The sequence below is a fragment of the Rhinopithecus roxellana genome, chromosome 1 (assembly GCF_007565055.1).
Source record: "Rhinopithecus roxellana isolate Shanxi Qingling chromosome 1, ASM756505v1, whole genome shotgun sequence".
In the NCBI taxonomy this organism is placed as follows: domain Eukaryota; kingdom Metazoa; phylum Chordata; class Mammalia; order Primates; family Cercopithecidae; genus Rhinopithecus; species Rhinopithecus roxellana.
This window is the reverse complement of record NC_044549.1, coordinates 93,508,704-93,533,272: the sequence shown is the minus strand read 5'-3', so window position 1 is coordinate 93,533,272 and position 24,569 is coordinate 93,508,704. Positions and strand designations below refer to the sequence as shown.

At 36.5% G+C, this 24,569-nt stretch overlaps 1 long non-coding RNA gene across 1 annotated transcript in view; it reads right to left on the bottom strand.

The window, feature by feature from the left end:
• LOC115896766 overlaps positions 1-24,323 on the bottom strand; it is a 71,614-nt gene extending 47,291 nt beyond the window's left edge. Inside the window, exons 1-2 of the long non-coding RNA XR_004056648.1 lie at positions 24,130-24,323; positions 23,272-23,382 (exon numbers count right to left, since the gene is read on the bottom strand). This is a non-coding gene — a long non-coding RNA (uncharacterized LOC115896766). The remainder of the gene's footprint in view (positions 1-23,271; positions 23,383-24,129) is intronic.
• Between the last annotated feature and the right edge of the window lie 246 nt (positions 24,324-24,569).

Here is a 24,569-nt window from a genome sequence, read left to right as displayed (position 1 = left end):
CAGGTGTGTCCCTGACCCCTGAGTAGCCTAGCTGGGAGAAATCCCCCACTAGGGGCAGTCTGACACCCCACACCTCACAGGGTGGAATACACCCCTGAGAGGAAATTTCCAAAGGAAGAATCAGACAGGTACACTCGCTGTTCAGCAATATTCTATCTTCGGCAACCTCTGCTGCTGATACCCAGGCAAACAGGGTCTGGAGTGGACCTCAAGCAATCTCCAACAGACCAACAGACAGTCCTTCTGACTGTCAGAAGGAAAACTATCAAACAGGAAGGACACCTATACCAAAACCCCATCAGTACGTCACCACCATCAAAGACCAGAGACAGATAAAACCACAAAGATGGGGAAGAAGCAGGGCAGAAAAGCTGGAAATTCAAAAAATAAGAGCGCATCTCCCCCTGCAAAGGAGCGCAGCCCATCGCCAGCAACGGATCAAAGCTGGTCAGAGAATGACTTGGACGAGAGGAGAGAAGAAAGCTTCAGTCCATCAAACTTATCAGAGCTAAAGGAGGAATTACGTACCCAGCGCAAAGAAACTAAAAATCTTGAAAAAAGAGTGGAAGAATTGACAGCTAGACTAATTAATGCAGAGAAGATCATAAACGAAATGACAGAGATGAAAACCATGACACGAGAAATACGTGACAAATGCACAAGCTTCAGTAACCGACTCGATCAACTGGAAGAAAGAGTATCAGCGATTGAAGATCAAATGAATGAAATGAAGCGAGAAGAGAAACCAAAAGAAAAAAGAAGAAAAAGAAATGAGCAAAGCCTGCAAGAAGTATGGGATTACGTAAAAAGACCAAATCTACGTCTGATTGGGGTGCCTGAAAGTGAGGGGGAAAATGGAACCAAGTTGGAAAACACTCTTCAGGATATCATCCAGGAGAACTTCCCCAACCTAGTAGGGCAGGCCAACATTCAAATTCAGGAAATACAGAGAACGCCACAAAGATACTCCTCCAGAAGAGCAACTCCAAGACACATCATTGCCAGATTCACCAAAGTTGAAATGAAGGAAAAAATCTTAAGGGCAGCCAGAGAGAAAGGTCGGGTTACCCACAAAGGGAAGCCCATCAGACTAACAGCAGATCTCTCGGCAGAAACTCTACAAGCCAGAAGAGAGTGGGGGCCAATATTCAACGTTCTTAAAGAAAAGAATTTTCAACCCAGAATTTCATATCCAGCCAAACTAAGTTTCATAAGTGAAGGAGAAATAAAATCCTTTACAGATAAGCAAATGCTTAGAGATTTTGTCACCACCAGACCTGCCTTACAAGAGACCCTGAAGGAAGCCCTAAACATGGAAAGGAACAACCGGTACCAGCCATCGCAAAAACATGCCAAAATGTAAAGACCATTGAGGCTAGGAAGAAACTGCATCAACTAAGGAGCAAAATAACCAGTTAATATCATAATGGCAGGATCAAGTTCACACATAACAATATTAACCTTAAATGTTAATGGACTAAATGCTCCAATTAAAAGACACAGACTGGCAAACTGGATAAAGAGTCAAGACCCATCAGTCTGCTGTATTCAGGAGACCCATCTCACATGCAGAGACATACATAGGCTCAAAATAAAGGGATGGAGGAAGATCTACCAAGCAAATGGAGAACAAAAAAAAGCAGGGGTTGCAATCCTTGTCTCTGATAAAACAGACTTTAAACCATCAAAGATCAAAAGAGACAAAGAAGGCCATTACATAATGGTAAAGGGATCAATTCAACAGGAAGAACTAACTCTCCTAAATATATATGCACCCAATACAGGAGCACCCAGATTCATAAAGCAAGTCCTTAGAGACTTACAAAGAGACTTAGACTCCCATACAATAATAATGGGAGACTTCAACACTCCACTGTCAACATTAGACAGATCAACGAGACAGAAAGTTAACAAGGATATCCAGGAATTGAACTCATCTCTGCACCAAGCGGACCTAATAGACATCTATAGAACTCTCCACCCCAAATCAACAGAATATACATTCTTCTCAGCACCACATCGCACTTATTCCAAAATTGACCACATAATTGGAAGTAAAGCACTCCTCAGCAAATGTAAAAGAACAGAAATTATAACAAACTGTCTCTCAGACCACAGTGCAATCAAACTAGAACTCAGGACTAAGAAACTCAATCAAAACCGCTCAACTACATGGAAACTGAACAACCTGCTCCTGAATGACTACTGGGTACATAACGAAATGAAGGCAGAAATAAAGATGTTCTTTGAAACCAATGAGAACAAAGATACAACATACCAGAATCTCTGGGACACATTTAAAGCAGTGTGTAGAGGGAAATTTATAGCACTAAATGCCCACAAGAGAAAGCAGGAAAGATCTAAAATTGACACTCTAACATCACAATTAAAAGAACTAGAGAGGCAAGAGCAAACACATTCAAAAGCTAGCAGAAGGCAAGAAATAACTAAGATCAGAGCCGAACTGAAGGAGATAGAGACACAAAAAACCCTCCAAAAAATCAATGAATCCAGGAGTTGGTTTTTTGAAAAGATCAACAAAATTGACAGACCGCTAGCAAGGCTAATAAAGAAGAAAAGAGAGAGGAATCAAATAGATGCAATAAAAAATGATAAAGGGGATATCACCACTGACCCCACAGAAATACAAACTACCATCAGAGAATACTATAAACGCCTCTACGCAAATCAACTAGAAAATCTAGAAGAAATGGATAATTCCTGGACACTTACACTCTCCCAAGGCTAAACCAGGAAGAACGTTGAATCCCTGAATAGACCAATAGCAGGCTCTGAAATTGAGGCAACAATTAATAGCCTACCCACCAAAAAAAGTCCAGGACCAGATGGATTCACAGCTGAATTCTACCAGAAGGTACAAGGAGGAGCTGGTACCATTCCTTCTGAAACTATTCCAATCAATAGAAAAAGAGGGAATCCTCCCTAACTCATTTTATGAGGCCAACATCATCCTGATACCAAAGCCTGGCAGAGACACATCAAAAAAAGAGAATTTTAGACCAATATCCCTGATGAACATTGATGCAAAAATTCTCAATAAAATACTGGCAAACCGGATTCAGCAGCACATCAAAAAGCTTATCCACCATGATCAAGTGGGCTTCATCCCTGGGATGCAAGGCTGGTTCAACATTCGCAAATCAATAAACGTAATCCAGCATATAAACAGAACCAAAGACAAGAACCACATGATTGTCTCAATAGATGCAGAAAAGGCTTTTGACAAAATTCAACAGCCCTTCATGCTAAAAACGCTCAATAAATTCGGTATTGATGGAACGTACCTCAAAATAATAAGAGCTATTTATGACAAACCCACAGCTAATATCATACTGAATGGGCAAAAACTGGAAAAATTCCCTTTGAAAACTGGCACAAGACAGGGATGCCCTCTCTCACCACTCCTATTCAACATAGTGTTGGAAGTTCTGGCTAGGGCAATCAGGCAAGAGAAAGAAATCAAGGGTATCCAGTTAGGAAAAGAAGAAGTCAAATTGTCCCTGTTTGCAGATGACATGATTGTATATTTAGAAAACCCCATCGTCTCAGCCCAAAATCTCCTTAAGCTGATAAGCAACTTCAGCAAAGTCTCAGGATACAAAATTAATGTGCAAAAATCACAAGCATTCTTATACACCAGTAACAGACAAGCAGAGAGCCAAATCAGGAATGAACTTCCATTCACAATTGCTTCAAAGAGAATAAAATACCTAGGAATCCAGCTTACAAGGGATGTAAAGGACCTCTTCAAGGAGAACTACAAACCACTGCTCAGTGAAATCAAAGAGGACACAAACAAATGGAAGAACATACCATGCTCATGGATAGGAAGAATCAATATCGTGAAAATGGCCATACTCCCCAAGGTTATTTATAGATTCAATGCCATCCCCATCAAGCTACCAATGAGTTTCTTCACAGAATTGGAAAAAACTGCTTTAAAGTTCATATGGAACCAAAAAAGAGCCCGCATTGCCAAGACAATCCTAAGTCAAAAGGACAAAGCTGGAGGCGTCACGCTACCTGACTTCAAACTATACTACAAGGCTACAGTAACCAAAACAGCATGGTACTGGTACCAAAACAGAGATATAGATCAATGGAACAGAACAGAGTCCTCAGAAATAATACCACACATCTACAGCCATCTGATCTTTGACAAACCTGAGAGAAACAAGAAATGGGGAAAGGATTCCCTATTTAATAAATGGTGCTGGGAAAATTGGCTAGCCATAAGTAGAAAGCTGAAACTGGATCCTTTCCTTACCCCTTATACGAAGATTAATTCAAGATGGATTAGAGACTTAAATGTTAGACCTAATACCATAAAAACCCTAGAAGAAAATCTAGGTAGTACCATTCAGGACATAGGCATGGGCAAGGACTTCATGTCTAAAACACCAAAAGCAACGGCAGCAAAAGCCAAAATTGACAAATGGGATCTAATTAAACTAAAGAGCTTTTGCACAGCAAAAGAAACTACCATCAGAGTGAACAGGCAACCTACAGAATGGGAGAAAATTTTTGCAACCTACTCATCTGACAAAGGGCTAATATCCAGAATCTACAAAGAACTCAAACAAATATACGAGAAAAAAACAAACAACCCCATCAAAAAGTGGGGAAAGGATATGAACAGACATTTCTCAAAAGAAGATATTCATACAGCCAACAGACACATGAAAAAATGCTCATCATCACTCGCCATCAGAGAAATGCAAATCAAAACCACAATGAGATACCATCTCACACCAGTTAGAATGGCAATCATTAAGAAGTCAGGAAACAACAGGTGTTGGAGAGGATGTGGAGAAATAGGAACACTTTTACACTGTTGGTGGGATTGTAAACTAGTTCAACCATTATGGAAAACAGTATGGCAATTCCTCAAGGATCTAGAACTAGATGTACCATATGACCCAGCCATCCCACTACTGGGTATATACCCAAAGGATTATAAATTATTCTACTACAAAGACACATGTACACGTATGTTTATTGCGGCACTATTCACAATAGCAAAGACTTGGAATCAACCCAAATGTCCATCTGTGACAGACTGGATTAAGAAAATGTGGCACATATACACCATGGAATACTATGCAGCCATAAAAAAGGATGAGTTTGCGTCCTTTGTAGGGACATGGATGCAGCTGGAAACCATCATTCTTAGCAAACTATCACAAGAACAGAAAACCAAACACCGCATGTTCTCACTCATAGGTGGGAACTGAACAATGAGATCACTTGGACTCGGGAAGGGGAACATCACGCACTGGGGCCGATCATGGGGAGGGGGGAGGGGGGAGGAGGGAGGGATTGCATTGGGGAGTTATACAAGATATAAATGATGAATTGATGGGTGCTGACGAGTTGATGGGTGCAGCACACCAACACGGCATAAGTATACATATGTAACAAACCTGCACGTTATGCACATGTACCCTAGAACTTAAAGTATAATAAAAAAAAATAATAATAAAAAAAAAAAAGAAAAAAAAAATAGTGATATTGAAAACGTTAACTCATTTGGTGCAGTGGTGTGCACCTGTAGTCACAAGTACTGAGGATGATGAGGCAGGAGTACAACTTGTTCCCAGAAATTTGGGCCAAGCCTGAGCAACATAGCGAGCGCCATCTTAAAGAAAAAAATAATTAAAAAAGGATAACCACCAAATATGTGGCAAATTTTTGGGGGGGTCCACTTCCTTTTTCAACAGTGTTATGTTGTTGAGAAATAGCTGAAATGAGTCAGAACTACTTATGTTGTTTCCTTAATATGTCAGGTTGAAAATGTTTCTTAACATCTTTGACACTCAATTTCAGTAACTGTAAAATGATACCTATATTATATATACACATATATCATTGATTTAATAGAATGATTAATAAAATACCCACTTATAACAAATATTCTCTATGTATGTAATGTATAATGCTGTCTCTTTATACACAGACACATACGTACTTAATGTGACATAGACATAGACTGATGTTCAATCAAGAGAAGCTAAAATTGCAGTTTTGATTAGTAGGTAAAGGAAAATATAAAGTTACATTTTTAGGTAGGTCTGATTTCAAATGCGAACTATTGACCCTTTTCACCTTTTCCATTACTAATTGGATGAAGACTCTTCAGATTTGATTGCTATACTGTGACCAACATTTAAAATGGAATTTTTGAAATATAATGAGAAAAAGAGCTCCTCATGTGTTTAAGCTTCGATAGCCACACATTTCATCACACAGCAACTCAGAAGCTTATACAGTCAAATGCAGGTGGAATTATCAATGATACTGTTTCCTTGTGCAAGAAGAAAACTGGTCTGACAAAAGAACAAAAACAGAAACAAACAAAAAAAGAAAATGGAACAAAAAACACATTCAAATTCACCAATCAGAAAGCTGACATCATCTAAAGCAAATTAAATGCTTGTTTCTTGTAGCTTTCTTTAACCAATATCTCATTATTTTGATCTCAATTCCATTCCCTGAAGCCATGAGCCACTCTCTTGAGTTTCTTTTTTCTCAACAGGTGATGTAAGAATGAGAATAACATGTGCAGAGATGTCTATCTGATGTCAATAATTTCATTTTAATAAAAAGTTTGTTTTCCCATTTTTATTTGACAGGTGTGATGATGTATTCCTGGAATTGAAATGAACCTTCTTTATATTTTCTTTTATTAATAAAGATATCTATTGAAACACAGTCTAAAAGGTTTTTATAAAATGAAAACAAGGTGTCAAACCTATTACTTAGGCAAACCACTAATTTTTATGCAGATTAAAATTCAATACAGAATGCACATTTATTCATATTACACTGTGCCCATGAGGGAGAAATCAGTCTCTGCAATAAACAAAACTTTATGCCTTGTTGGAAAGCTCAAATCTCAAAAACCAAAGGCAACTTCACATTTTGTGACACAGAACAAATACCGCAACCCCATTATGTATCTTCGGTATTCTACCCTGTTGGACAAATTCTGAGACTCTTTCATAGATCCTAAGTCTATCACCATAATGTTTTTTTTTTTTCAACTGCATGGTATCAATATCTCATTAAATAGCTATTGTTTCCTACTCTTGTCTGCAAGGTATACCTTTCTCTTTGTTAAGTATAGCATGGTCTCTCCTCTCTCAGTGTCCAAAAACTTCTCTTTCCTTGCTCACTAGGAGATAATTTCTTGGGGGTCTTAAGTTTCACTCATGTATAAATCATAAATTTGCTATATTAAAAAACACAGTTATTGTAGTCACCCAGCTACTGGCTGGTATTCATTCATCTCCTTTTTCCCTAAAATAAAGGACAAGGGCTTTTTAAACATTCTGAGTCTGTAGTCTTACTTTCCACAAGATAAAATGCATCCAAAATAATGCTCCCCAAATAATATTGTGAAATAATCCAACTAACGTAGTATGTGTAATACTGGCATTTTTTATTATACTTGAAGTTCTGAAATACATTTATGGAACGTGCAGGTTTGTAACACAGGTATACCCATGCCATGGTAGTTTGCTACACCCATCAACCCATCATCTGCATTAGGTATTTCACCTAATGCTACCTCTCTCCCGTAGCCTCCCCACACTTTGACAGGCCGTGGTGTGTGATGTTCCCCTCCCTGGGTCCATGTGTTCTCATTGTTCAACTCCCACTTATGAGTGAGAACATGTGGTGTTTGGTTTTCTGCTCCTGTGTTAGTTTTCTGAGAATGATCATTTCCCTTCATCCATGTCCCTGCAAAGGACATGAATTCATCCTTTTCTATGGTTGCACATTATTCCATGGTGTGTATGTGCCACATTTTCTTTATCCAGTCAATCATTGATGGGCATTTGGGTTGGTTCCAGGTCTTTGCTACTCTGAACAGTGCTGCAATAAACATACGTGTGCATGTGTCTTTATAGCAGAATGATTTGTAATCCTTTGAGTATATACCCAGTAATGGGATTGCTGAGTCTAATGGTATTTCTGGTTCTAGATCCTTGAGGAATCACCACACTGTCTTCCACAATGGCTGAATTAATTTACACTCCCACCAACTGTGTAAAAGGGTTCCTATTTCTCCACATCCTCTCTGGCATCTGTTGTTTCTTCACTTTTTAATGATCACCATTCTAACTGGCATGAGGTGGTATCTCATTGTGGTTTTGCATTTCTCTAATGACAAGTGATGATCTTTTTTTCACATGTTTGTTGACTGCATAAATGTCTTATTTTGAGAAGTGTCTGTTCATATTCTTCACCCACTTTTTGATGGGGTTGTTTTTTTCTTTTAAATTTGTTTCAATTCTTCGTAGAGTCTGGGTATTAGCTCTTTGTCAGATGGACAGATTTCAAAAAATTTCTCCCATTCTGTAGGTTGCCTGTTCACTCTGATGATAGTTTCTTTTGCTGTGCAGAAGGTCTTTAGTTTAATTAGATCCCATTTATCAATTTTGGCTTTTATTGCCATCGCTTTTGGTGTTTTAGTCATGAAGTCTTTGCCCATGCCTCTGTCTTGAATGGTATTGCCTAGGTATTCTTCTATGGTTTTTATGGTTTTAGGTCTTAATGTTTAAGTCTTTAATCCATCTTGAGTAAATTTTTGTATAAGGTATAAGGAAGGGGTCCAGTTTCAGTTTTCTGCATATGGCTAAACTGTTTTAAAAACCAAGAAACTAATTTTGGAGAGGATAAATAATTTATCACATACTATACAAGTGATAAAACCAGAACTTAAGGGAGCCCTGATTCTTAGAACCCCTGTTGGAACATCATGTTTCTCCTTTGATTAAAATACCCATTATATAGTTCTAGTGCTCTCTTCCAAGAAAATGTAGTCTTCCAGGTAATTGGTCTGAAAGTTTCTTTGTAGAGCAAACGACTTTGTAGAGAAAATAGCTTTGAAAAGTCTGTCGAGGGGCAGAACTCTGAAAGCATGCTAAGGCAGAAAGAGAAAGACACCTAGCTCAATAAAGAAAAGAGGGAGGAAGCTAAAGAGCTTAGCAATGTCAGGGGGTAGGGTAAAGGGAGTGGGTGGTCCCTGGATGCTAGAAAGAATGAACAAAGACTTTAAGGAAAGTCTGTCTCCTGGAGTTGACGGTGGTATGAATATACTTTTTGTGCACAATCTATAGTAAATCTCAGATTGCGCTTTATTTTAAAGAGGTTTTTTTTTTTTTTTTTTTTTTTTAAAGAATGTGGAGAAATGCCAAGTACTGGTGCAAGGATAGACTACTACAGCTGATGCCCACTGGGCATCTGACTTTTGGTATCATACCCATCACAGAAATATGCTGAAAATAGGTGAAAAGAGAAAAGGCATGACTTCTGCTGTCAAGGAACTTAAAATGTAGTTGAAATATTGAATAAAACTTAGAATATGTATTTAATCTTTTAACTGGCTAGATTGGTGTTATGTGAATAATGTAGATAGATCCATTAGGGCCCTTACAGGGATTTAAATACCTTTTAATGATATGTAAATAATATTAATGCCAGTTTTTACCAAAAAAGTATAAAGAGAGCAAAGATATAGATTTATAAAATATATAAAAATAGTTTCTCTTTTTTATGTTACTAAATATGGATTCCACTTTGATTTGAGGCCACAAGAATCATTTTGCTAATATCACAAGCTAGGATTGCTACATGAGGCAAAAATACCTACAATTTAGCATATGAATAAGAAGTCTCAATTTGTGTCCAACTCTAGTTATTTTAATTAAATAGATTAATTCTGTTCTCAGAATCAATGTTAGCAATCGTGTGAATACAAGAAACAAAGGAAGTAAATGGTAAAATCTCTTCTTTATTTTGCCATGAAAGAAACCAGGCCAGTGAAAGTGCTTTCTGGAGCTATCTAGATGCAGAGAATTTTCCAGCTGAGCCCTCTCTAATTGCATTCACAGAATAGGCATGATGTGTGACAGGCTTAGCAGCCTATCTCAATCTAAAGAATTCAGAGAAAAATAAGGCAGAAATCTAAAGAATAAAAACACAATGTAATTTTAACTGTGGGCTTTTTTTTTTCCTGGAGTAATACACTCTAACATGTTCCATGGTAATAAGAACTATTTTTGTATTCTTGTGTGTTCTATTATATTCTGTCATGAGAACTATTTTTCAGAGAATTATATCTAAAAGTATTGTTATATTTTTCTTATCATTCTAATGGCAAAGATTATACTTCCAAGAACAGAACATTTTTCAAAAAAAAAAATAAGATAATCATTTCTTTTGAGAAGGTCTCTAATGAGGGCAGTGTGTGAAGGGGGAGAAAGTATACATTCATTTTTGTGACAAATATTTTAATGCACAGAATATTATGGACCATTAATCCATTTGTATGACAGGCTTAGGCTGACTACCACGGGACTTTGGAAAATATCATACTCTATATTGGTTTCTTTCTCCAAAAGGACAATTATTCATCTGGTGGAATATGGAAGAATACAAATTGAAAGTAGAAATTTACTCTGCCAAACTACATATAGAAGAATTTCTCCAAGTAATTTCTGTAAACACCCATCTTTAAGCACTGTATGATACAATTGCCGTAATTAATTAGCTTTATGCGACTGTGCTCGAGAAGGAAATTAAAGTAACTGTTTCTGATAAATAATCATTATTATTGTAGCTAAAATTATAAACTATGCTGTTCTGATTACGTCAAGTTTTCCACAGTAAGTGAAATAAATGTTTCTAGAAGTCATTAAGCTTTCCATAGGGTAAAAGAAAATTAAATGAAAGTTATAAATATTTATCAGTCAGTGGAGTAACCAAAGATCTAGAGTTACAATGCAGGTGAGGTCAGAACTCCCTCAAATGTTTTTATGTATTTTCTATCCTTGTCATCTGATTAAAATATTTTTTCTGAATAAGTTGATAAATAATATTGCCTACATAAGTAGATGAGGCTAGAAATCTGATCTTCCAATATTGCTGATTATCAGGCAACATAGCTAGAAGAGAAATCTAGACCAATGAAACCAGATTGTATCTCATTAGTATTTTTTTCTGAAGAATATTAATCTATGAAATATTGATTATACATGTTTCTATATAAGCCAGTTTTGGAGGACACCAGCATAGTTTAGGACTGAGTTGAGCTATAGACAGACTTGAACTTTTGCTGAAAAGAGCAGAAAATATTGTATACTGTCTTAGCCCAGGTAAAATAGACAGTAACTAGGCAACCAAAACTAAAAACAAGACAAAACAAAACTAGAAACTAGTTTGGTAAAGCCCTTGTTACACTCTGTGGCACATACCCCATTTTGATCTTACCATATATGTAGTAAGTTGAAAGGTAGAACCTAGAAAGAGATGCCCAAATCCCCAGCATCTGTGAAATGTTAACCTATTCGAGAAACGGGTTTTTGCAGATATAATAAAGTTCAAATCTTGAGATATGATCATCCTGGATTACCTGGGCAGGCCCTAAATCTAATGAGAAATGTTCTTCTAACAGAAAAAAAAAAAAAAAAAAAGAAAGAAAACACAGATGTCACAGGAAGCAGCAAAGTGAAGACAAAAGGAGCCACAAGCCAAGGAATCCTAAGGATTACCAGGAGCTACAAACCAAGGAATCCTAAGGATTACCAGCAGCCATCAAAAGAAAAGCATGGACTGGATTCTCTCCGGAGCCTTGGGAGGGAGTGTAGCCCTGAGGACATCTTGATTTCAAACTCCTGGCTTTTAGGATTGTGAGCAAATACATTTATATTACTTTAAGCCACACAGTTTGTGGTAATTTGTTACAGCAGCTCGAGGAAACTAATGCACCATGTTATCTTCGAAGTGAAATGGTAAATAAAAATATACTGAATGGTATATTTAATGGTAAATTAAAATACACCAAGAGAGTCACTTATAGGGAAAAATCAAAGATAGATATTCCATTTAACTGCCTAAAACGACTGCAAAGACATATGGATAAAACTTGTTGACAACTTAGAAGGCTGGCTTTGGCAAGATGAAAAGAAGTTCCAGGTGAGAATAACCCATGTGGACATAAATCTTCTCCAGATCTACTAAGCACAACATCTAATGAGAAAGACAATCTCTGTTTTGGTTTATGAAAATGTTTCCATCCATGAAACCCCATAGGGTAAAAGGGCATGTCTAGTGAAAGCTGGACAGACTTGAGTGAAAAAAGTGTTTTCCTGGCAGAAAATAGGTTGGATTTCTGGGAGAGACCAGAGAAAGGGAAAAACAAATTCTGGGTAATCTCTGGTTGTGGGCAACATGGATAAACCATTTACTATTATCTCCCTGCAGTATAAACAACCTATTGCTCCCCATTAAGATGGCATGGGACACAAAAAACTTTTGGAGTGACTCTTGAGGAGCTGATGGAATATGTGGACTGCACCGTTTTTTCTTTCTTAATACTGCCTGTTTCAGAACTCTTAATGAACTCTAGGGCTCTGTGTTTTTATTTTGTTTGCTGTGTTTTGTTTTGGGAAGGATGTAGAAGTCCGTGAGGTGGCACACTGGTTTCAATTTTCCTAGATAGTCGTGTATTTATTTCAACTGCTTGGCTGACAGGGATAAGTGCTAAGACCCTATACTTTTAATTCTTTTCACCGTGTTCAGCATGATTTAACAGTTGACAGCCACTGTGATGTATCAGAAAGATTGTGCTGTGCAAAATATTCTTCCATTTGATAACAACAATTTCATTGTCATTGTATGGTGCCGGTGCCATGGGGAAGTCATGGTGATGTATTGGGATCATTTAGATCTTCCTCATGTAATTTTCTAGAAATCCTGAAACCTCTGCCCTGATTCATAGAAGGTTTCAGGCACAGTCCTGATTGTCCCTCTGGCTACAGTTTTCTACCTGTAAGTTAAGAAGACAGCAGAAAGCATTAAAAGGGGAGGGAGCATTCAGTGATATGGAGTAAATAAAATATTTTGGCACACTGACGGATTTATAGTCAGCTCTACTATTTACTTGCTGTGTGATATGGGAGACATTTCTTATCTGCACAGAGATCAACTTCTGTGTTAGAAACTATAAAGTGCTGCCAGAAACAGAAACTAAACTTTGATGGCTGAACACAAATGGGTTTATTCTTGCCTCTAAAGTAAGCATGAGAAGACAGTCCAGGGTTGGTATGAAAACTCCAAAAAGTCATGGAAAACTTGGGTCCTTATCTCTGCTTTCTTTAGTAGATGTCTTCTTTCCTTAAGGCTACCTCAGATTCATGGTGGTTCCCATGATCACATCCACACTCCAGGCATGGAGCTTAAAATGTGTGCATTGGTAGGGAAGAGGATAAGAAGGGGACAAATATTTGCACTCTCCAGGAAATTTTCTAACAGAACTATCTGATACTATTTCGCTTACTTCTCATGTACCTTCCTAGTAGTCATAGAACTTAGAAAAGACCATCTTTTCTGGACACATTGTATCCCCGTTAAAAAGAAGCCCTAGTACAAGGAATAAGTGTTTTTTTTAAGTCATCCAAAACAACTGAGTAACTATCACTTCAAATGTACTTGAGTATGACTGAAAGTTGCCACATTCATTTTAATATGGACCTTTGAGTTTTGCCCGCTGCCGCGGTACATCTGATACCATAAGCATTGCGTGTGTTTCCTTTAGGTACTAGCTTTGATACAATGATCCATATCCTCTTGTCTCCTAACACCCTGCTATTCATTCATTCATTCATTCATTCACTCATTCATTCATTCATTCATTCAGCATTTACTCTGATTCTACTATGTGTCAGGTTCCAAACTGAATAAAATACAGTCTCTATTATACAAGGAGCTCGAAGTCTACTAGGGAAAACAGACAAACAGACATACCTAGAACACACACTTTTGCAAAGATAAACACATGAAAAAAATTGTTTATAATATGTTAAGAGTTGTGGAGCCACTAAGACAGGAGCGGTCAGGGAGGGGAGAATCCCAGAAACCCTCATGCCATCTTCCTGTTAAAGCCTCTTCCCCCCATCCCAGGATAACTTACCCTGAATTCTTAGAACCTGAATTGCTTCTTTTGAAACTTTGTAATGGTTGCCATCATACCATATGTGCTCATTTGTATCAGGCTGCTGTTAATCCACATGATATTTTCAAGATCTATCTATGTTGTTGCATGCAGCTGGAGCTTGTTTGTTGTTTTACAGTGTTCTTTTGTATGATAGTGTCACAATTTATTCAATCATTCCACTGTCAGTGGGAATTTTGGTAGATTCTGGTTTTGGAATGTTACGAATAATCTTGCAATAAAACTTTTTTGTAAATATATGTGCTTATTCCTATTGGGTATGTATTATAAAATTACTAGGGTATATTTCATGTGCGTATTTGTTTTTTTTTAAAGATAATGCTCAACAGTTTTCCAAAGTAGTAGTATAAATTCTATTTCCATGTAAAATACCATTTATAGAAATACGCCTCCATTGAGAGTTCTAGTTCGCCCACATCCTCATCAACACACAATGTTGAACTTAATCTCATCTTATCCTTTCTCCCCCAAATCTGTTTCTTCTACATCATAGTGACAGAGCTGCATTCCATATTTGTGTGTCTGCACTGATTTCTCTGTTTCAGTCCCTAAATTCAATAAAGCACAAAACACAATTATTCTATTTCTAAATATGTTTCTAATGTATCACTTCTCCCTCCTCTGTTGTAACTTTCCTACTCTAAACAAACGCAATATCTCACTTGGTCGACTGCAGTCACTTTTCAGCTAGTATTTCCTTTTTTTCTCTCCCTTCAATCCAGTCTTCATACAGAGATCAATGGGGCATTCTGAGATGTGTTCAAAAGTAAATCATATTATTTGACATCTTGTTTAGAAACCCTTCATACAAATTGTACTATAATTCTAATGTTTTAAGGTTCATTCTTTAGTATGTATCATAACATTATTCTTTTTATGGTTAAATAGCATTCCATTGTATAGATATGCCACATTTTTGTTTATCATTTCTTTTTTTTTTTTTTGATACACATTTGCGTTATTCTCACCCTTTGGTTACTGTAAATAGAGCTTCTATGAACATTAGTGTACGTTATGCTAAATGGAAGAAGCCAGACACAAAAGGCCACATATTATAGGATACCATTTATACAAAATATCCAGAGTAGACACATCTATAGCAAGAAAAAGCAGATTTGTGGTTTACAGAAGCATGGAAGAGGAATAATAAGAGTCACTACTTAACGAGTATGAGAGTTCCATTCAGGGTAACAAAAGTTCAGAAATTAGATAATGGAGGTGGTTGAATAACACTGATTGTAGTTAATGCCATAAAATCAAACACTTTAAATACTAGATTTTACGTATATTTTACTACAATAAAATTAGATTATACTGAGGATTGCACAACTCTTTACTAAAATCATTGAGCTTTGCACTTTAAATGAATTTTATAATTCGTTATTTATGTGTCAATAAAGCATTTTCTTTAAAGCCCTTCATATAATTCTCATTTACTTTTACAAAATACCAAACTTGTCATCTTGAATGATCTCACTCCTTTTGATCCATCATTCTCATTTGGAGCCGTTCTTCTCAGGTTAACTAACCTCAGACCCTTTTTAATCTCCTTTTAGTTTCTGTAACACATTGCATCTTCCTTACCTTGAGCCTTCTATGCTTGCCATTCTCTCTGCCTGGGACATTATTCATCTGGATTCTCCCACATGGCAGAATAATTCTTTCACTAACTTTCACTTTGAATCTCATCCCTGTAGATAGATCCCTCCGCACCCTGTACAAGTCACCCTCAGGTCGTGCCTTCTGCACTCACATCCATTCCGTTTGCTCTCCCAAGACTCCTACATCATCATCTCATTACCAATTATCCATTTAACATCTATCTTTCCCCCACTAAGGTATAAGCTCCATGAGGGTGGAGACTATGACTACTTCATCTACTTTTAATAGTATCTGGCACATAGTGCTTAAGAAATATTTATCAGAAAGAAAATTATGAACGCACGTCTCTCACTGGTCTACATTTGAAGGTGACATTTCAATAGATGCTCTGAATCAAGTCACTCCTGACACTTCTGTGAAGAATTCTGACTATGCCTGACCCATCTAGAACTCCAGCAAATGTTTTTTGGATAAAGTTTGGAAATGTCATCTGAGTCTCACATTACTAAATGAAAAAGATTTCTTACACAAAATATGTCCTTCAATTTATTTTAGTTTACTTAATGTTCAAAGATTTTATTATTTAACATCAATGCTATTATTAATATAAAGTCACTGTATTTCCATCTATTTCAAATACCACATAGCCATATTTCTGAATGTTCTAAGTTATAGCAACAAAGTAAATTACTTTTACTTTTGATGTTTTCACAATTAAATGACTCATAAAAGTGGTTAAATTGTAAGATAAATGGACTATAACCACCCTAAGCCACCTTCTCTGTACATGGCAAATATGTCAGACTTTCTGTAATAGTCTTCATCTATTAAATCCAGGGGTTAGGTTAAATGGATGTTACATCCTCTGAGTTCTCCTGGCCTCAGGACCTTTTCATACAGAAATCCTGTCTACAGATTGCTGAATAGTTGCCAATTTATTCAGTTCTTCCACTTTCAAAAGAGCAAACTTAAAAATGGGCCACCAGAGTACATTTTAATTTTAATGGGAGTTATACTTCTCTGTTTATATATTTTCTTATTACTGGCCTTGATTTTTTTAAGTCACATAACAAATCAGAATTATGTCTTAATATTTTAGCATTCTTTGACGTTCCATTTTGCAAGGAGATACAATTCAAATTGAACTTGGGAATTTATACACATTGGTAATTAGTTGACCCTTGTAAATTGCAGACTTTATTTCCCCATTCTGAGATTTCTGACATACTGTGTCAAGACATGAAACTCTAAGTCAAGATGTGGGGAAATATGTGCCAAAATGTTATGGCTTAGTTGAAAACACAGCTGCTGAAAAAAAAGGTAGGAAAATGGTAGGCTTTTTGTGTATCACAGCCAGCAGAGATTGCACCCTTCCTCCAAATAGCAACAGTACTTGTAAAAAGTATGTGAAGTCAAGTAGCATCTATTCTAACTATTTCGTATTTGTGACACACTTCTCTCATGTGGCTATAAGCTCCCTGTGGGCACAGCTGATCGCATAGTTCTTTTTCACTCTCATAGCACAGTGGCAGTCACCTACTGTGAAGATAAATGCTTACTGTTTAAAGTCAGAATGATTCAATCATAGTAATAGTTATTGGCTGCCTATTCTATGTCCCAACACAGGCTGATACAGAAATTGCTTTCTATCCCAAGGGGGTATCCTTGATGCTTTTTTACGTAGGGAATATTTTTCAAATATTGTCATACAAAGCTGAAGCGCTGGGGTTTGAAGGTATGTAAAGTAGTCCTGAAATTCATCTGTGGATGTATGTTGCCCCTGACACATCTTCCTGGAAAGGAAGTGGAATTAATTAACTGCCTTATTCCCAGGATTAGGAGAGTTGAGGTTTTGGGGTAACAAAAAGTAAACCTGTCTCTGAATATTAGGAAACTGGAATAATCAGTGGAATGCTTTAGTATCTTCATTAATAAAGGCACAGATTTTATTACAATGCTTTTATGTCCTAGCAACACCAAAATTTGTCCTAATCTATTGATAAACACTAAACCGAGAGATCTTCATTCTATGTGGAAAGTAAAAATATTGATTCCTATTATATTCTGGGTTCTGTGTGAAACACATCACATAAAGATAGGCATTTTGCTCTGGAAATAAATTTAGAGGTAGGTTCTTTCCACCCATTTCACATAAGATAAAACTTAGACTTAAAAAAATAAGTATCTTTTCCAATTTCACAGAACTAAAAACAAGATGAGCCCTACAAAAAGGATGTACTATGGGATGGACTTTTCCACTTCTCCTTTCTATTGTATATAGCTGCATGAAACCGGGTGGTATGCCTTAATATTGTTGCAACTAATTCATAAAAGTACTAGAATTAGAAAAATAAATATTAAAGTAGAACAATTTCACATTTTCAGCTATTGTGTTTATTGAAAATTTAACAGTAGCTGCATAAAAGTAGTTGAGTAGTTGATGTCGTTATCTTTTCTTCCAACAGAAAAACAATAAAATCTATATAATTTAATTTTACATTTGAAGTAAATGCTAATCACAATAACCTATAAAGTTATTCTCTGGAAAGTTTTCCGGTAAAACAAATGTAACTGTTTTTAATTAGACTACATTGTATGCACAATTTTACATTTGATGCTGAAATGGGAAATTAAAGGATTCAATCTCATTGGCCTTAAGTTAATTCAAAATAAAAAATAACATCTCACTTTGGGGTTTAAGCAATAAATACAGCTTTAAAAGTTCTGTTTTTGAAGTTTCAGTTGGTCTTTTTTTTTTTATCATTTGGAAGTTTCAATTTTTAGCACAAGCTACCTCCTATATATACACTACTGCTTCTCCTGCCCAGAAAATGTCATTATAAAAGCAGTTTTGAGAGGGTAAAACACAAAGCAATAGAAAAAAGAAAAGAAAAAAAAAACTCTTCAGGTATTTTCTTTGTAAAGATGTTTGGAGTAATTTCAATAGCTCTATCTCATTTGTATTGCATAGTGCATTTACTATAATTACTTTTCTCTCAGATAGCCACTGCCGAAATAACTCCTGCTTAGCTTCCATCAGCAATGGATTGTGTTACCTAGGAGACCTGCTTATATTCAAATAATCTAAAATAGAATAAAAATATTATTAAAATTGTGCTAAATATTCCAATGGTCAGATATTTTATATTTGATATAGGTTGGATGATATTTTCCATTAAGAAATACAAGAAAGACATAGGACCTCATTGCGCAGAAGCATTTTTTTATTCTACGTTGCCTGTAGGAAAAATTGTACACTTCCTCTAAACTGCTATAAAGGTTTCTCTATTACTCAAATCTAACTTGCTTCTCATGGGGTTTGCATCCTCCTAGGTGAAAGGCTAGGACTAGATACTGGACAAGAGGAAGTTAGAAGTGTTAAGAGTGAAACACAGCTTCAGGAAGTATTTATTTTTCTTTCTCTGGAGCAGAGGCTAAGCATAGGACAGAGGTCTTAGAGCAATCTTCAGGAGCCTGTGGTATAGACATCCCCAGAGTGTATGGATAAAGAAATCAAGGTATCCATAAGCTTGGAAATAAAACTGAGGTTGAAAGCCATTTATTAAGCAGTCATTTGGTATTTTAAAATGAAGGATCTAGAACAGAAATTAAAGTGTTACATTCCGTAAGTCTTTGTCTTGCCTTGTCTTATTCATAGAAGGCATTATTAATTGATCATTTAACCATCATTGAGATCAAATGCTGTAACGCACTCCTCTGCTGTGATCACCTACTGTAGACTTGCCAGGAAAGTTAAAACTGAGCTAGTAGAGCCAGAAAGTGTGAGGTAGATAATTAAATGATTATAGTTAAATTCCCTTCCTGACAATTTGAAAACTTGTATGTGAGTTTAATTCTCGTGAGGAATTTATCTCTTCATAGCATCATTTAGTTTTGCTTTTAATTTTTTTCCCCCATCATTTAACAGGCTATGTAATTTTTTGTTGCTGCAAGTCAAACATAATGTACATGGTAATAAGAACTGAGGTAAGTAAACATTTTGTATGATTATTTATGCTAATCTGGCTAGGAGTTGGGCTATGTTTAATATTTTATGTAGCTCTAGTTGCCAGAGCCTCAAACTCTTCTGAATTTTTTTTATTATTATTTTAATCTTGGCCACTCACTTTGGCCTCCCTAAGAACTTCACCTTTGTGGAGGCTGAAGCAACTTCCTCTTGGACGCACATCCATCATGCTGACTTCTGATTAACACCAGTTCTGGGAATGCATCTAAGATTTCTACTTTCACATACCCATAAATTCTGCCCTTAGGTCAAAACAACTTTGATGTTATTGTAAACATTTACTTACCATAAATTCTGCCCTTAGGCAATTTCCATATGGTATATAAACCCTATGTCTGCGGACAGGGATTAACCGTCTTGTCCCTTGGCTGCTCAAGACGTGGTTTCTGTTTGTAAGTCCCTACAATTAACGAATGTTTCTTTCTGTGAAACTGCATTTGTCAGCCTCTTTATTCTTCCCCTTAGCGTCCTAGGCCTTTGCGGGTAGGTTTGCATAGACCTGCTCACTGCAGAAAAATTTCCGAGTCTATGTCTTGCAGCACATTTAACTGTAATTCGCTATTTTTAAACTAGACCCCTAATGATGTGAAGGTAATATGTGTATGGGTGAGGGGGTGAAGCATTCTATAATCTCATTATTAAATCTCAGTCTTTCTGTGGGCCTGTATTTTAGGAATGCAATCTTCACCAGTGGTATAGTCCTCCTTAACATCCCCTGCAAAAAAAAAAAAAAAAAAAAAAAAAACACCCCACCTTCCCCCTTGCCCTCATTTGATGAGATAGAAAAGCAGTAGGAGGCTGGCATGGGAAGAAATGACTTTCCCTATTTGGGAAAATCTCTAATAAAGCCTTTTTCTCAGAAGGTGTTTGTTATGGAAATGCTCTAGGCATTAAAAAATAAAATAAACTTGGACTCGGGAAGGGGAACATCACACACTGGGGCCTATCATGGGGAGGGGGGAGGGGGGAGGGATTGCATTGGGGAGTTATACATGATATAAATGATGAATGGATGGGTGCTGACGAGTTGATGGGTGCAGCACACCAACATGGCACAAGTATACATATGTAACAAACCTGCACGCTATGCACATGTACCCTAGAACTTAAAGTATAATAAAAATAAATTTAAAAAATAAAAAAATAGAAAAATAAATAAAAATAAAAAATAAAAAAATAAAATAAAATTGCTCTTCCCTTTCCCCTGCCTAGAGGCAAGAGGGTAGGTTTCTCAGATCCTCACCAGGAGAACTCAGTGGGGCTCATAGTGGGGCTCAAAAAAGTGTGAAGAGCAGTAAGACTGCAGCTCCTATAGTTTCTCATTAGTCCACGCTCAGCCTCCAACAATTGATCAACATTACCATGTAAGTTGTCCCACCAGTTTTTTACTCCATTGACTCCCGTTTCAGGTAAGCAGGTGTTGGCAATGACTCTGGATTCACCTGTCTCCACATTTTGAGTTGCTCTAAAACCTCAGTTCCCTTGTCCAAGAAAAGTCACACATTTTCAATTCTTTGAATGCTGTTTTCTTCTTGCAAAAATAAGAGTAAAAACTCCTAACCTCTGTACATGTGAAAACTGAAACTGAGTCGTTTAATTTTCTTTTAACATAAGTAATTGAATAGTACCATAAGGAAAAATATAAAAACTTTACCAGTAATAAGAACGGAGCTATTACCACCCATCTACTTAAAGGGATGAAAGGAAGCAAAGATTCCAAGAGAAAATTTTATAGTGAATTTGCTCTTGACAAGAGCTGGGTTTTTTTGTTTTGTTTTTTTCCCCCCTAGGGGAGCAAAGTTTAAGAGATACCATACAGTAAGGAAGTAAAGTAGATAAAAACTCCAGTACGGGGTGTGGTGGCTCACATCTTTAATCCCAGCACACTGGGAGGCCAAGGTGGGCAGGTAAGTTGAAGTTAGGAGTTCAAGACCAGCCCGGCCAACAAAGTGAAACCATGTCTCTACTAAAAATACAAAAATTAGCTGGGCATGGTGGCGGGTGCTTGTAATGCCAGCTACTCAGGAGGCTGAGGTTGTCGAGATCACACCACTGAGCACTAGGCTGGGCTACAGAGCAAGAGTCCAAATCTCGGGGGAAAAAATACCCTTCAATATCAATCATTTCTTCTGACTGAACTACTATGATTCCTCCTTGACCATCTTATTGGCAGACTGGAGAAGGGCAAAGGTTGAATCTGGTAAATAAAATGTTTCCAGCACAGCTGCGATTGTTACTACCAACACTCATTGGTAATAACAGCAACAATCAGCCAGGGTCATAGGAGGATAAGGAGAATGGTATCAGGGAGGAGAAACTTGGCTACCATGGGAAAATTCCCAGCACAGAAGAATTCCTGTGAGCTGAAGACTACCTCATTTATGTCTAGCAAATGTTCATAGTTGTGAATTGAATAGATTATAAGCTGGATTAGAAAAGGCATAGTTAGCAAGAAAAAATTTAATAAAGTCTTGAAAGCAGGCATGTGCCTGAGTTATTCCACACGTAGGGTATTCCTCTAGGTTTAAAGCCCTCATATAGTCTCTGCTGCTGTAGCTTTTACCCATCTCTGTGGTTTAATTCAGGCACCATTTTTTAAAATAAAACTCATTTCTCATAGAAATTAATCTTCACTTTTTCTGAATTCCTATAGCAGATTTTGATTCCCTCACATTTCCAATACATTCCATCACTCATTATCAGATTTTATATAGATATTCTTCATCATTAATATATTTTAAATCACTTATTAAAGTCAAAGCATGGAAAAATGAAACTACATAACATTGTAATTTAAATTAGTAATAATCTAGTACGGCTTGTGGTAGAAGTCAGAATTGCGAAAATAAGTCATGGCTAATTGACAAAATGCTAGGCCAGGCCAAGTGTGCCAAATTAAGGAGTTTGAAAATTTTCTGGAATCCTCAAGCGTTTCTAAAATAAGTAGCTATACATATATCTAAGTAACTGTATGTCTAATTTGACCTAATAGATTATGTAGTAACTGCAACTAGGTGTTATTTTATCCTGGTCCTTAAGTTCCTCAAGAAACTGGTCAATTACTGTTAGATGGATTCATTTCTCTGTGAAAACAAAACTGAGGCTCAGAACAGTCAATGATTGCCCATGATCACGTAGCTAGATGGGGCACAGATCATGTTCCGATTCCTAGTTTTGAGCACTACGTTACAACCTGATGCAATTTCCTCTTTGTATATTTCTGTGCATGTTCCTGTGCATGGTACCAACTAGTATCATTTCACAGTACAATGCTTAACACCTGCTTTCTGCTAGACTATGCATATGAGGGTATTTTCTTTGCAAATGAGTCACAAGTGATTAGCAAACGTTAGGGAAATAAACTGAGTGGATGGCGGGAGAAAGGCATTGGTTCTCATTAGCTCTTTCTATTTACACTCAATGATAAGTCCCAAAATATTTCATCTAGATACAAATTACATAAAAGAGGAGTCCATGTAAATGAATTGCCTGCCCGAAAAAATTAAAAAGAAAACAATAGTAAAAGAGTGAAGTGCCATTTGATAATCTAGAGGTAGAATAAGTTTACAGTTAACATGCTTATATCTTTAGAAATACGTACGTAGAACTTTTGTGATTTGCCCGAGAATGATTTTAATACTTTAGATCTGAGGTTTTCAACCTTTGTGTTCACCGTGCCCTTAGTATCTCAGTGATTTTTTTCATAGTACCTCTAAGGCAAAAGAAATAAATCCTGTTTAGTAAACACTTAGGTCCAAATAACGTTTATTTCCTAAAACATTAACACTTAAAAAAATAGGAGAAATTAAATACAATTAAACACCATTACTTACTGAAAGTACGTATGTACCTGTTTTCCACCGTAAAACTTTTCAAACCTCAGAATTAGACTGGTGGCAGCCACCCTCATTACCTATTTCTTGTTATTCAATTTATAACTCATAATTCATAATTTAATTCATAGTTGAATTCAATTTATAATTCAATTCATAATTAAATTCATAATTCAATAATTAATAAGCAGGCTTCCATCATTTCCTCATTCTGATTCTCTATATTGTATATATTAGAAGATACATTATTATTTATCATAATATAAATTTTGCTCCTGCCCCTTGCCCAACTACTCTATAGAATTTTAGTAATTTTATTGATGTAAAAAATTTAAATTTATTAAATAAATTTGATACATAAATGCACGCTCATTGTAAACTTCAAAATCCAGATGAATAAAATCCCTCTCAATTTTCTACCCATATCCACTAACTACTGCTACAGGAATGATGACTATTGTTAACAATTTAAGGTATATATTTTCACTGAAATAATTACATATGTAGATTTAGAAGTATATGGTCACATTGTATATTTTATATTAAAAATACTAGATTGCAGGTATTAAAATTTTTCATGTACCCATTTTGGAGAAATCATTCTATATAAACAAGTATGAACTTACCCGGACCTCCTTTCTGCTATTGAATACTGACTTGTGTGTTATGCTGTATAACTTCCTTTCGTCTGTCCGGATCCAGTCTCCACTCTTCTCCACACTGCTCTGTGTCCTGGGAAACTGAACTAAAACGACTGCCTGAAAGAGCTCTTGATCCTCAATACCTTCCTTGCCCTGTGGCTTCTGATTGTATCTGTCAGTGCAGTGAAAGCCACTGGCAGGAGATACAGAAAGAAGAAAAGCAAAGTTGAGACACTTACTTCCCACCTTCCTGCATACTTGTTATCTATTTGTTTGCCATCTTCCCCCACCAAGGGTCATACCTTTTATCAGGTGGCCTTCTACACACAGCTGTCATGAGTTTCCCATTAGGTCAAGAGATACTGGGAGTTTTCCATAGTTATAAACTCCAGGATACTACATTTCCCTTTCTGGCTTTCCTAAAC